At 31.0% G+C, this 12,505-nt stretch overlaps 1 long non-coding RNA gene across 2 annotated transcripts; it reads right to left on the bottom strand.

The window, feature by feature from the left end:
• Positions 1–976: 976 nt before the first annotated feature.
• Positions 977–10,112, bottom strand: LOC143242859 (uncharacterized). 2 transcript variants are annotated; one of them, XR_013023342.1, is made up of 6 exons: positions 9,970–10,112; positions 3,830–3,956; positions 3,283–3,441; positions 2,182–2,293; positions 1,791–1,837; positions 977–1,518 (listed from the first exon to the last, which is right to left on the bottom strand). It is a non-coding gene; the product is annotated as an uncharacterized LOC143242859 (long non-coding RNA). The 2 variants fall into 2 exon arrangements; XR_013023343.1 differs by lacking the exon at positions 1,791–1,837 and having other exon boundaries at positions 3,283–3,956.
• Between the last annotated feature and the right edge of the window lie 2,393 nt (positions 10,113–12,505).

The following is a 12,505-nucleotide window of genomic DNA, read 5'->3' as shown; positions in this document are numbered from 1 at the left end:
TTTCTGATTTGAATATGACAGTTCTTGAAAGTGAGGATTATGCTAGAATAATAGACTGTGCTAGTACAGTAGGAATGTTGGAAGGTAGTTGCATGATCAATACATGTTTTGAAAGACTGATGAGCTAGGTGAAATGTTTTTTTTGGCAATGTTTAGAGAGCAAATCAAGATTGAAACAGCTTTGAGGTGAGAAGAGGTAAATACCTATCTGAAATGTGGTTTCAGTATAAAAATGTTAACTTTTATTTGAACAAGTTATACGATTCATAAAAGTAATTTTGAAGTTTGAAACTACTTCATCCAGTAGTTGCCTTTTTGCAATAAAATAGGACAAACCATTAAATAAATGTATTCAGTTTTCATAGTTTACTATGTTAGAATTATGCTTAAAATTCCATAATTAAAATAAAAATATACAGAAAAACTATTTGTACATTTAAAAACTAAATTACTAAGTTTGGGGATTAGGCTCACTTTCAAACCTTGAACATGGACGAGAAATAACTATTAGTAACATTCGGTTATTTGTAAAATATGTATGCATTAACCTGATGTTATCGTAAATACAATTAAATTAGAAATTGATCAGGATATCACAAGAAATTGGTATAGAATTAATTTCAACTTATGATCAAAGCAAGTCTTTTACATAGATCAGAAATAAAAACATTCCACGATATGAGCACAGATAACTAAATATGTGTTCAGACCATATTACTTTTATGATTATTGATTAAATATCTTTTTGTATTCAATAAATACAACTATGCATTTACAAAAATTAAAAACACTATTTGATGTGTGCCAATCAATGAATTAAACTGACACTGCTTCATTTTTTTCACCATTTATTTTGCAATAATGAATATTTATAACTTGATATTTAATGAAAAATATACATTTCACAACCAAATTCCTAAAGATAGAAAGATTATTGTTCTTTATAAATCATATTTACTCCTGTTATATCTTGTTTTACTTAAAACATTTTATCAATCTAATGTTACGTTTGTTTTTAAGGTAACTTTAGCATTAAAATTCCAGAAACAATATATTATTCACTGCAATGAGCAATAAATTGCTTAAACCAATCTTTGTAACTTGCTTTGAACAAAATAACAAAAGGTAAAACATAAAGTTCAATAGAATGTGTTTTTTTTAACTATTAACAAAAAATGTTCAGCTATAGGTAGGTAAGTAATAAATAAATGAAGAGCAGACATCTACTAGTGGTATAGATCATACCTGTGATAAAGCATTAGCATTTAGTAAAACAATCTTGAAATTATCTTCAAGAAGAATCTGGGAGACACAAGTCACTGTCAATGTTCAGTTACACACACTACAGTTAAGTTTCAGACATTATAACTTCATAAGATTTCTACTTATTACACATTGGTTACTCCACATCCAATTCTTCATCAGATAGGTTTTCACTGATTGGTACAGCTTCTCCATCTACTGTAGCAGCAAGATGATCTTCTCAACCAGCTGCTTCAGGAAGCTTCCCCTCCTCTCCTACAAATTCATTTAATAAAACAATCATAATGAACACCATGTTAGTACAAAATACCACTAACAACAATGATACCAACAATTACTGATGTAATTATCTACATGATATTTAATCAACATAATCTGTCCTGATTTTTCTCAATACATTTTGAAACATTGACAATAAGTAACAAAGCAAATATATAATTTTTACATATATCAATACATTTATCATTCTTATTAGCTATAACCTTCATTCAGGCTTTTTAGTATCTGTACAAAATTTTGCAAACTACCTTTCACAGACAGACCTTTCTTTTAACATTTTCAATGTCAATTTTTTCTGAAAATGAAATATTTGTGGTTTCATTAAATAAGTCTAAACATCTTTTTTTTAAATTAATAACCATTAAATACAAATTAATTATTATTACAGTTAATAATAATGGTTTTAACAATATCTTACTTTAACAGCTAATTTATATTATGCTCTAACTTCATATTATTATAACATACTTTTTCAAATTTTGTCAACAATTCTCTTATTAAAATTGATACTTCACATTAAATCTTAACTATAACTTTCCAATTTCAACAGACACTTGAATTAAATTTAAGGCACAACTCCCTACTATAATAGTTACTTCTTAATGCAGTACATACTTGACACTGAGTTCATCTCCTTACCATATAGGTTTGCTTTTCTTCTGTCCACTTCATGAAGATTAGTTAATGTTAATCCTACATTTGCTTGCAGGATAAGGGTCTCAGCTGTTAGGTCCACATATGAATCACAGTTCTGCAATTGCAAAGAAAGTTTACAAAGATTAAATTTTTATATGTTCCAAAGCCCTCAAATTTTATGATAAATATATTTCATACACATAAGCATTGACATAGACAAAATTTAAAAGTAATATTTATATATATTAATTTTTCAATTATATTTCTTAACAGAGCTAGCACTGGTGGGAGGAGGCTAAAATAGTTCTCTAACCCTAAAGCTACTACTGTCCACAAATTTAGTTTTACCATAACTTCAGATTTAATCCCAGCATATGTCTCACTGCCCCCCTTTCCAGTTAAGAAAAATCTGGAACTGGGACTGATTCTTCATAAGTAATTGACTTTTCTAGAACTTGACTTAAAACTTCACATTCAATGAAGAAAGTTCGCCATTTACAATGATTGTAAACCGACTCATTAAACACCTAATGTCCTTTCTTTAATACAATATCCATAGGCAGTTTTGTTCATTATTTCATTCACTTTTCATAAAATATTTTGAATGAGGTATTTATTTCATGTTTTTAACCATGAAAGCAAATTAATGTGTGTATTTTTTAAACTTCTGGTTTGAGTTTAAATGTGCATTTTTATTTCCTCCAAAACTATAAAAGCCTTTTAAAATCAATTTTCAATTTCCCAGCTACAAAAACTGTTCACTGATGTGTCAACACTAACAATCAAGTTTGCTGGTATTAATCAAAAAAGAGAGAGATGAAAATTATGTCTTTTTTGGATAAAGAGAATCCTTCCAACATCCTTGTGATACCACAGCCTGTAATGTGGAGACAGAAATAAAAATATATAAATGTTACACTGTACAACTTTTTTTTTCTCTTTGAATAAACAAACTATGATATCAAATGATATTGATGAACTGGATAAAACACGTACTGTTTAATTAAGCAACATTCCTTAATAACATTTCCAAAAAAATCCTTAAGAGATAAAATAGCATGCAAACAAGACCTCATGCTTTGATAATGAATGAAATATTAATACCTCACTATCTTCTCCAGGAAATAGATCACATGCTGCCTCATCTTCACCCATCTATCCTTCTTCAGGCAAGTCTGGGTTGAATGTAAACATCTCTCGTCCACTGAGCTGTTTGAAGACTCATAACGATGAAGATTCTAGATTACTCTTCAGATCAACATACTTAACAGTGAAAAGAATAAACTTGACAAGTTTAAATATGCACTATGACCACATTCATTAATAATGCATTTTGTACCATATAATATTAAAATTCTCCATCAAGTTGTCTTGCTATTTTTAAGGTTAGCTTACCTCTTCTAAAGCAAAGTACAAGCTATGTTGAAAATAAATATATTATTATTTATATCACAGTGATGATCAGTAATTTCAAGAAAGATTTTACACATTGTTGATCACTTACTTCTTATGTCAATTAAACAATATCAATATTTACAATAGATACACTATGATGATAACATGCAGTTATATTTCATTGAATTAAGGGATGACCAGTAGAGTTCATCTATTACAATTACACCAAGATGATGGTCAACAAACTTTAACTTACTAATAATACTCATCATATGATGACAGTCACACAGTTTTACAATACTTATACCAATGTGACGACCAGCTTTAAACTCTAGTTTTTTCCTGTCCTGTTCCACTTGAGCTTTTTCCTTCTTCTCTGTTATCTACAAAACCAAAATAATGTTGTTGTTTTTTTGTTGATACTATGCTTACAAAATATATTTTAATTAAATATTGAACATACATGCAATTAGACAGAAATAAAAATTTTTGTACATGATGTCTTTTATACTTTATATATATGTATGTACTTATTTCCCAAATTTATATATTAATTGTTACACTTCACACACGTTTTCGTTAAAAGAATGTAATAAAGATCTAAATTGTTACCAGTCAATAAAGTCTAGTGTATAAAGAATCTAAATAACTTAAAACAATGATACCAACTTATGTACATTTATATGAAAATATTTTAAAAGTATACCATCCTTCATAAACATGAAAAGAGGAAGACAAGAGTACAAAATATGAAATTCAATAAGTGAACTTGTATTGAAGTGTGGATAGACAGAAAATAAAACACTTTTTTCTTTTTCCAGGCCAAAAATGTTTAAAATGAAATTCTTGTCAAGTTAGACCTAAGAGCTGCTCTCTTGAAGTACACAGAATGTAATGACACAATTGTAAAAAAATAGATATAATATTATAAAAGAAAGCACACAGAGAACACAATTTTATAAATTACAGAAAACAAGATGTAATGTTATAAATGCATACAGATAACGATTTATATGCAGGAAATATAACTTTATAAAATTATGATATTATTCAATAATAATGTAATAACAAAGTATTCAGAGAAAACTTGTGCCTAATCTTTACACCAACTTGAATATAAGACTGTTTAGTGCAGGTAGTGTTACTAATTAATTTACTTTCTAACTCACTGATGTTGAGACTATTGAACACTGTGTTTGAAATCCAGTGATGTCAAGACTGTGATACATGTATAAATAACTACAACTAGATGAATGAAAAAAGAGTAAAAGTCACATGAGAGAGAAGTTCTGCCACAGAAAAGCTAGACTTTGTAAAGTTAACTGTTGTGGGAGTGAATGGTTGGTAGGTTAGGGTGACATTTAAAGTTTGAAAGAGATAAGGAGAATAATGTCTCATAAAAGGGTGTTCTAAACCAATTGAACCCACATATGTGGACTTCAACAAAAGAGAGATGATAATTGGATACAAAAAACAGAATAATACTGAAAGTTAAGGATACAACCATAGTCGCTCATGTGATATCATGACACTACTGTGAATAAAAGAAATAAAAGTTTAGCTTGTTAACTGAATTCTAAAACAATTGAATTGGCTTAAGTGTACTTTGGACAATAAAAAGAAAACTGTATAGTGTCTAAGATACAGATATTATTTCCATAGTGCAAATAATTTTGTACATACATTTAACTTGTTTCAAACATATATTATTTTAAAAAACAAGTGGAGTGCATGTTCATTTTTTGTCAGTTTTGCTGCCAGCAAGTCAGAGATATCAACTGTAGAAAATTTTGTAGCCCAACACACCTATAAATTTACATTACTATTAAGTAAGTGTATAACATTTGGTAAACCACAGCCATGATAACACAGTGGTAAGTTGTGGAAGAAGAAAATGTGAAGGACAGTGGAAATAAATAGACCAATATGTGCACAACTATAGTAAAAGTGCAAATAGCATGGAAATTACATGATATATAACCATGTCAAATTTTGATAAAAGAATGGAAAGAGAAGAGATATCTTCATGGATAGACCAGGAATGATAGGCCTTGTTCAACACAACAACATGGCATCCAACTAAAGTGAAGCCCTTTCAGATGCCTTATGCAATGAAATACCTTACAAGGCAGGAAGCTGAGGCAATCTTGGAAGCTAGAATTGTTAAGCCTTCAAATTCAGCTTACCATTTACCAGTTTTAATCTCAAAAATTAGAGATAGGTTAACTGTTTCTAAATAAATTTCCAAAAGCTAAATCTTGTGATGAAGTTCAACTCTGAATCAATGGTAAACCTAGAAACTATCAGGTCAGGTTCTCTTCAAAGATCAATTGCAGTAAAGGTTATTGCCAAATTCTAATGAAGACAGGATTTACAGAGAAGACAGCATTTTTAATACTAGATGGATGTTACCAATTTCAGCAGGTGCCAAGTAAACTCTGCAGAAACATTCAACTGCATAACAAGGAGGGTGCTGTGCAATACCACCAATATCAAGCACTATGCAGATGCCATCCTGACACATACTGTAAAATGGGAAGACTATATAAAGAAATATAGAAAGCTGTTACAACATGTGAGAGAAGCAGGTCTCACCATCAGACCATCCAAATGCTACACTGCATATTATGTGCTGGGACTTAAAGACAGCCATGGAAAAGAAGGTATTCCAAATACAAGATACATTAGCTCTGACTAAAAAGCAACAAGTCAGATCCTTTCTGGATTTATTTTGATATTACAGAAATTCATCCCAAATTATGTTGAAATTAGTGCACCATTGACTAACCTGACCAAGAAAGGCTTATCGAACAAAGTAATGTAGAAATGGCGACACCTGGTTGCATTCCAGACTTCAAAAACCATTGACTGTTTAGGCTGATGCTTCAGTCTTTGAAATTGGGAAAGTGCTCTTACAATAATATAGAGATGGACCGTTTCCAGTAATACATACAAGTGAAAAGTTGTTAAGTAGTGAGAACTACTCTGTTACTGAATCAGCGTGTCTAGCCATCATTTTACCATTAAAATTTCCAGAACTACCTCTACAGTAAGGAGTTCATCTGGACAGACCATTACCAACTGTGTTTGGGATCCTAGAGTGAAAGCATGAATCAAGTAGTATGAAAGAAGGGCAATACAACATGAGAAAGTGTCCATTGAGAAAAAAAAAAGGACAATCCCACATGTGAACAATAAAGGACAACATTCCCAGATGAAAGAGTAATAAAGCAAGTTGGAAAAGAGGAAACCAAGAAAGAGCTGGTCAATAATGTGCTATCAACAGAACTTGACAAGGGGTGTTACAGAACTTCAACAAGACACTGGGAGGGAGAGGGGAGATGGCAGGGAACACATATAGAAATGAATAGCACAAGCAAGATGGTGTATACAGCCAGACTGTTCGTTATGTTACCACTGGATCAAAAGAGCTCAGGTAACCAGATATTCCATAATTTGCAAACAAAGTGAAAATGGATGAGCCCAAATAAGAAATGGAGAAAAAAGGAACAAATATAAGAGTCAGAAACAACCCAAAAATTTAGACATGCCTTTTCAGAGAAATTGTTTCTTAATTAATAATGAATGTACCTGAAGAAAAGGTAAAAGCAAAATGCAGCCATGTGTCCAGAATGGAAAAGAAACAAAGGCCAAGACTGTGAATATAGCAAGTTAAAGCCCTCATAACATGGCTAGAGACATTAGGAGCAAGAGTCATGCCTCAAAATAGTGTGTATTGTGATGATGGGATTATTGGAAGGTGATAAAAGGTATCGAAGACATCGACCAGCTTAATTTAAAGGTTGGGCAAAAACAATATATTAAGACAGTGAAATTCCTATATTTGGAACAAGGGAATCATCAGAAGTGGTTTAGAGAAGTACAAAGAGAAGATATCAGTTTCCAAGATTCAGGGTTCAACACAGAGGTGGGAGCAGTAACCCATAAAGGGAAAAATAACCTTCTATAAGGCATTTAAAGCCAAAAGCTCTAACACTGTGTCATTAAGACAATGGTGCTAAGGATCAGAAAACAGAAGAAAAACAATAGGGAGAGAGGAATTCCTAGGAGGAAGAGACGATAGACAAAGGGTAGAAACCAAAGTGATGAAAAGGTTGGTTATGAAGTGAGTAGAAAAGATAAAAAAAGCAATTCAACAGGAATCAAGTCAACTAAGTTCAAAGGTTAGAGGTAGCTACCAATAGAGCAGACAAAGGATAACCCCCTGGGAGGAGAGTATGGTCAGAGGAGGCAGAGAGAGTGAGAAAAGGAAATTATAAAATAACAAGTGTACATGGGTCAAGGAATGGTAAAGATGATTGAGTAAAGATATGATAAAATGATGGAAAGAAACTTCCACTCAAGACTCCAAGGAAAGAAGAGCATCTTGAAGACCTCATGGCAAATGAGTGGAGCAAGACGTAAATCATGTATGGAAGACTGGGGAATGTAAATGACAGAGAAAAGGGTGTCACACACAAATAGATCTCACTTGCACAGAAACCATGAAAAGAAACGATTATACATTTCAGAAAGTCATAAAATATTATCAAAAAGATAGTAACTTGATAAAATAGATTAACAAATGAATCACAAAAATTGCTCAAAATCTTTCAAAGTTAAAAAATGAATGTGCCTAAATTATGAACAAAGATAATTTCAAGTGCAAGTTCTTGTAGGGACCCATGAGCATGGAGGATGTTGACCTTCCTACTGGTGAAGGGATATTACTACATGATGACTGTGTTATGTACTAACGGAATTCATGTCAAAACATGTGGTTTAGGTGGGAAATAGTTCAAGGTTAGTGGCATGAGCAAAAACTCAAGAGTAGGCACACAAGAATTGCTACTGTGTGCAGAGTTAAGTGGATTGTTTAAAAATGATTATATTATCACTAAAAAAAATTAAAATAAGTTTTTATCATATATATATATATATATTTACTGTATATATCATATGGTAAAAATTCAGAATTAGAGCAACAAGAAATAACCAATAATCCTTACAGCTCTAATAGTTGATCATTGAGAAACGTAAAGCATTTTAAACACATCATTCATGATAAAAAAACACGTAGGTTCAAGAAGTCTTGATAGAAGTGAAATGATAAATCATATAACCCAAGTGGGTTGGGAAAAGTGCTGAGCAACTGGGAGATCATTTTCAATGTTAATAGAAGATTTATGGTTGTTGAAATGTTCTCTAAAGGTTGTTTATGTCCTACACATTGATGACTGCATTTTTTTACACTGTGTAATAAAAATGGTGTTTTTTGTTTAACAACTGATTTCTTTATATAAAGTTTCTTTGTTTGTGCATGTCAGAAAATGAGTTAGTGGTTTTTATGAACTTTGACAAAAGGCTTTACTGCATGTACAATTCTCCCATGTGTAAATAAGAGTAAAGCCACACAAATGACATCTGAGTCACAACTACCACAGGTATATCAACCAGATTTGAAGCATGGTAAAGTTTATCAACATGTACTGGTCCCCTGGTAGAACTGGTACCAACAGAAACAAAAGTATGAGAAGAGTAATTCTCTTCCATAGCAAACAACTTGGAAGCATGAAAAGTAGTGGAAAACTAAAACTCCTGAAATGGTGTGGAATATGACAGACTAAAATAAAAAGTTTAAAAAAAAGAGAGTCCAAATGTCTTCTCATTGATTACATTCTTACTTAGAAACATTGTTTTACTGAAAAGAAGAAGAAATCACTGGCCAAACCCATGAATCTAATTTCCTAAGAATTAAAGTCTGTATATAACTTTGAACTAAATTCCTGGGAAATCTTACCAGTAGCACGTTCAGCTATAATGGGAATTTCTATCGTCAATACACTGATCATATATTACTGCAGCAGTAATTTGGTTTATCAACATATTAGATACCCAGAGCTCTCATGATTGTGAACAAATGTTCTTAATGTAAGACTCAGGGAAAAGAAGAAAAATACCAAAGACAGGAATTTTTATTGTTTCTTTAGTTGTTGTGGTTTTATTTCTGAAAATATTTTTGACTATTTGAAAGCTACAGGAATATTCTTCTGTGACATCATATGTTTATTCTGGTTTATCAAGTGCAGTCAATAATAATTAACTGATTGAAATCCAAATTACTTATTAGATAAAAATTCATCTTGACCAAAAAATATAGAATTTAAACATTTTATATTTGAAAAGAAAGATATAAACCCTTAACAGAATTAGATTTATCTTCATTAATTTTCTAAAAGGTACAACTGAAGATTGCCATTTAAACTCTTAAAATGCTTCAGTAGTTTAACACTAATAATACAAACACAGAAAACTGTACAGTTGATTTAAAAGACCTTTATACTTTATGTTTTTAGTAGATAATAGATGCATAGATAACAAGATAAACTACATTACCTTCATCTCTCAAGTCTACGTAAATACTATTCTTTTCATTCTCACTTTCAACGTCATCTTGGGAAAACTTGCATTTGTCACCTTCCTTACACTGTCCTTACTTATAAAAAACACACAGTACAGATTTAGGATCAGTTCCTGAAATTAAAATAGTTATATCACCTTTTGTAAGAGATGAATGTAACTGAAATGTACCCATGTTAAGAGTAACAAGATAAAACACTTCAATGCTGTGGTGTGTGATTTACATGAAGCAGACTTTTATCACTTGTTTTTATTCACCCTAAGAATATCAGTGACCTAACTATTGAAAAACACACAAAAATTATGAAAACTAATTTAATATTAAAGATAGCTATGTACAGTTAATATGTACACAATACTTGTACCACAACTTGTTACATAAGTTTTAATTTTTTTAAAGTTATAAAAACAGATAAAATGTCCCAACATGCATTTTTAAAATGTATAAAAATAACATTCAACAAAGTTACATCAATATTATAGCTTATGCTTTTTGTACTGAATGAGTTTTAGCTATGTTAATAATTTCATTGTACTTGTAAAGCCAATTATTGTTGGTTAGTCACAATTATCTACCTGATTTATGTCTCTGCTAAGTGTTATAACTGCAGAATTCATATGCAATAAAACTGCATTTTTTACAACCATTCCTAAAGAAAATATTTAACTCTCACTAATTACAAGTGAAAAAATTAGTATAATTTTAGTGCCAGACCTTAAACAAATACTGAAAATAAATATTTATAACCTTAAATGGGTGAAATTGTGAACCTGATGTTCCACACTTTAGAAATTCTTTTATATATGACTAATTCTAAAAAATTCCTTACTTATGTCAGGATTTCAAAGTCAGGGAAATGTATCTCTAAAAGTAGAAAGCAAAGAGGTTCCATCTTTAAACACATTTAAGACTATGTATCAAGAGCAATATTAATATGGTTGAATACATCATGATGTATTTCAGTTTCTATATAATACATAAGGTATAAAAACCATAATAATTCTGAAAAGTATTTTAACTTTTTCTTGAATAACTCAGTCTGAAAGATTCAACTTACGTTATTATTTGCTATTTCTAAGAAATAAAATCTTAAAAACCTTTATGACCTACTTAGACAGCCAGATCATTAACATATCCAAAGATAATCTGTATTAATAATAATTATGTAGTAATTTTTGAGTCTTCAGTTAACTATAAAATCCTATGTTTGTTAGTACTATGAAACCTCACATTGACATATTCTCCTGCTCATTTTACACCACTTCAAAACAAGCAAATGCAATAATGGGAAAAGAGAAAAAAAATCAAAATTTTTGTATTTATATGTTTACCAAAACATGCCATATCAACATGTAGGGGGAGGTTAAGTGATTAACAATATATCACGCATTTCGTGATGACGACAAACCAACTTGAAGTAAAATGCATTTCAGAACAACTGTTGCAAACTCCTTCTTTGTTAATCTGAAGATGACCTGAGAAGGTCAAAACATTGTTCTCAGCTTTATTTTGGTATAATCAGTTGTCCTGAGATACATATCATGTACTTGTTATGTTGAAAGTCATACAACAATGGGAATATATAAATTCCAAAATTTCTTGCTCACACTCTCTATTGAATTACATAGAAATAACTTATGGGAAAGCTAGTCTAATCTAGCTTTTGTATTAGGTACAATTAAGATAATAAACCTTTTTACTCCATACACAAATTACACTGCACAATAATTTTTTGTAAATGTTTTGCTTCCTGAAAAAAGGTTTTGCTGTTTGTGACAGGTACCTGGTGGGTATGCACAAATACAGTTTTGGTTTTGCTTCATCACGTAGAAACTTTGAGAAATAGACAGTTAACTGTTTACTGGCAATAACTTATTTAATTGTGTTTATGTTTGTAATACGCTATTAAGTTCAACATAATTAAAAGTGTTTTGCTCCTGATTTTTGTTTGTATTCAATGTCTGGTGCATCACGTTGCAGTGTCCAACAGTAGTCAGCAAGCATTGACAAATTCCAGTTGCCCTGATATTGTTTTCCCACGGTTGCAAAACTGAAGATTTTAATGAAACTGTAGGTAATGGGCAAATGTGGATGTGATTTTCGTTATTAGCAGCCAAAACTCTACAAGGAACACCCAACAGTGTTCAAGAAGCAAAAACTTTGTTGTGCAGTGTTATCTAACATTAACTTCATTCTCCACAAGCAAGGTAAAGTGACAGAAAAAACCTATGTCATAATATAAAGAGTAATATTTTACCTTTCTGTGTTGTTACAGATTTGAATGTCAGTTGTTACAGAACTGACCACACCTTTTCAGCATGATATTAAAGCAGTAAAATGAGATAAATAACATCCAGAATTTGCCTTTATCAGACCCAATTTAAATACATCTGATCTATTTAGGATGTGTGTGTGTGTGTTGGTGTGCATCACCACTGAATATACCCCAAATCAGTCATTTTCTGACCTCAACAAAGTATTTGGTTATTTCAAAAACATATTTGATACACT

The sequence above is a fragment of the Tachypleus tridentatus genome, unplaced genomic scaffold (assembly GCF_004210375.1).
Source record: "Tachypleus tridentatus isolate NWPU-2018 unplaced genomic scaffold, ASM421037v1 Hic_cluster_2, whole genome shotgun sequence".
In the NCBI taxonomy this organism is placed as follows: Eukaryota; Metazoa; Arthropoda; class Merostomata; order Xiphosura; family Limulidae; genus Tachypleus; species Tachypleus tridentatus.
The sequence above is the reverse complement of the archived record's forward strand: the minus strand, read 5'-3'. Positions and strand labels throughout refer to the sequence as shown.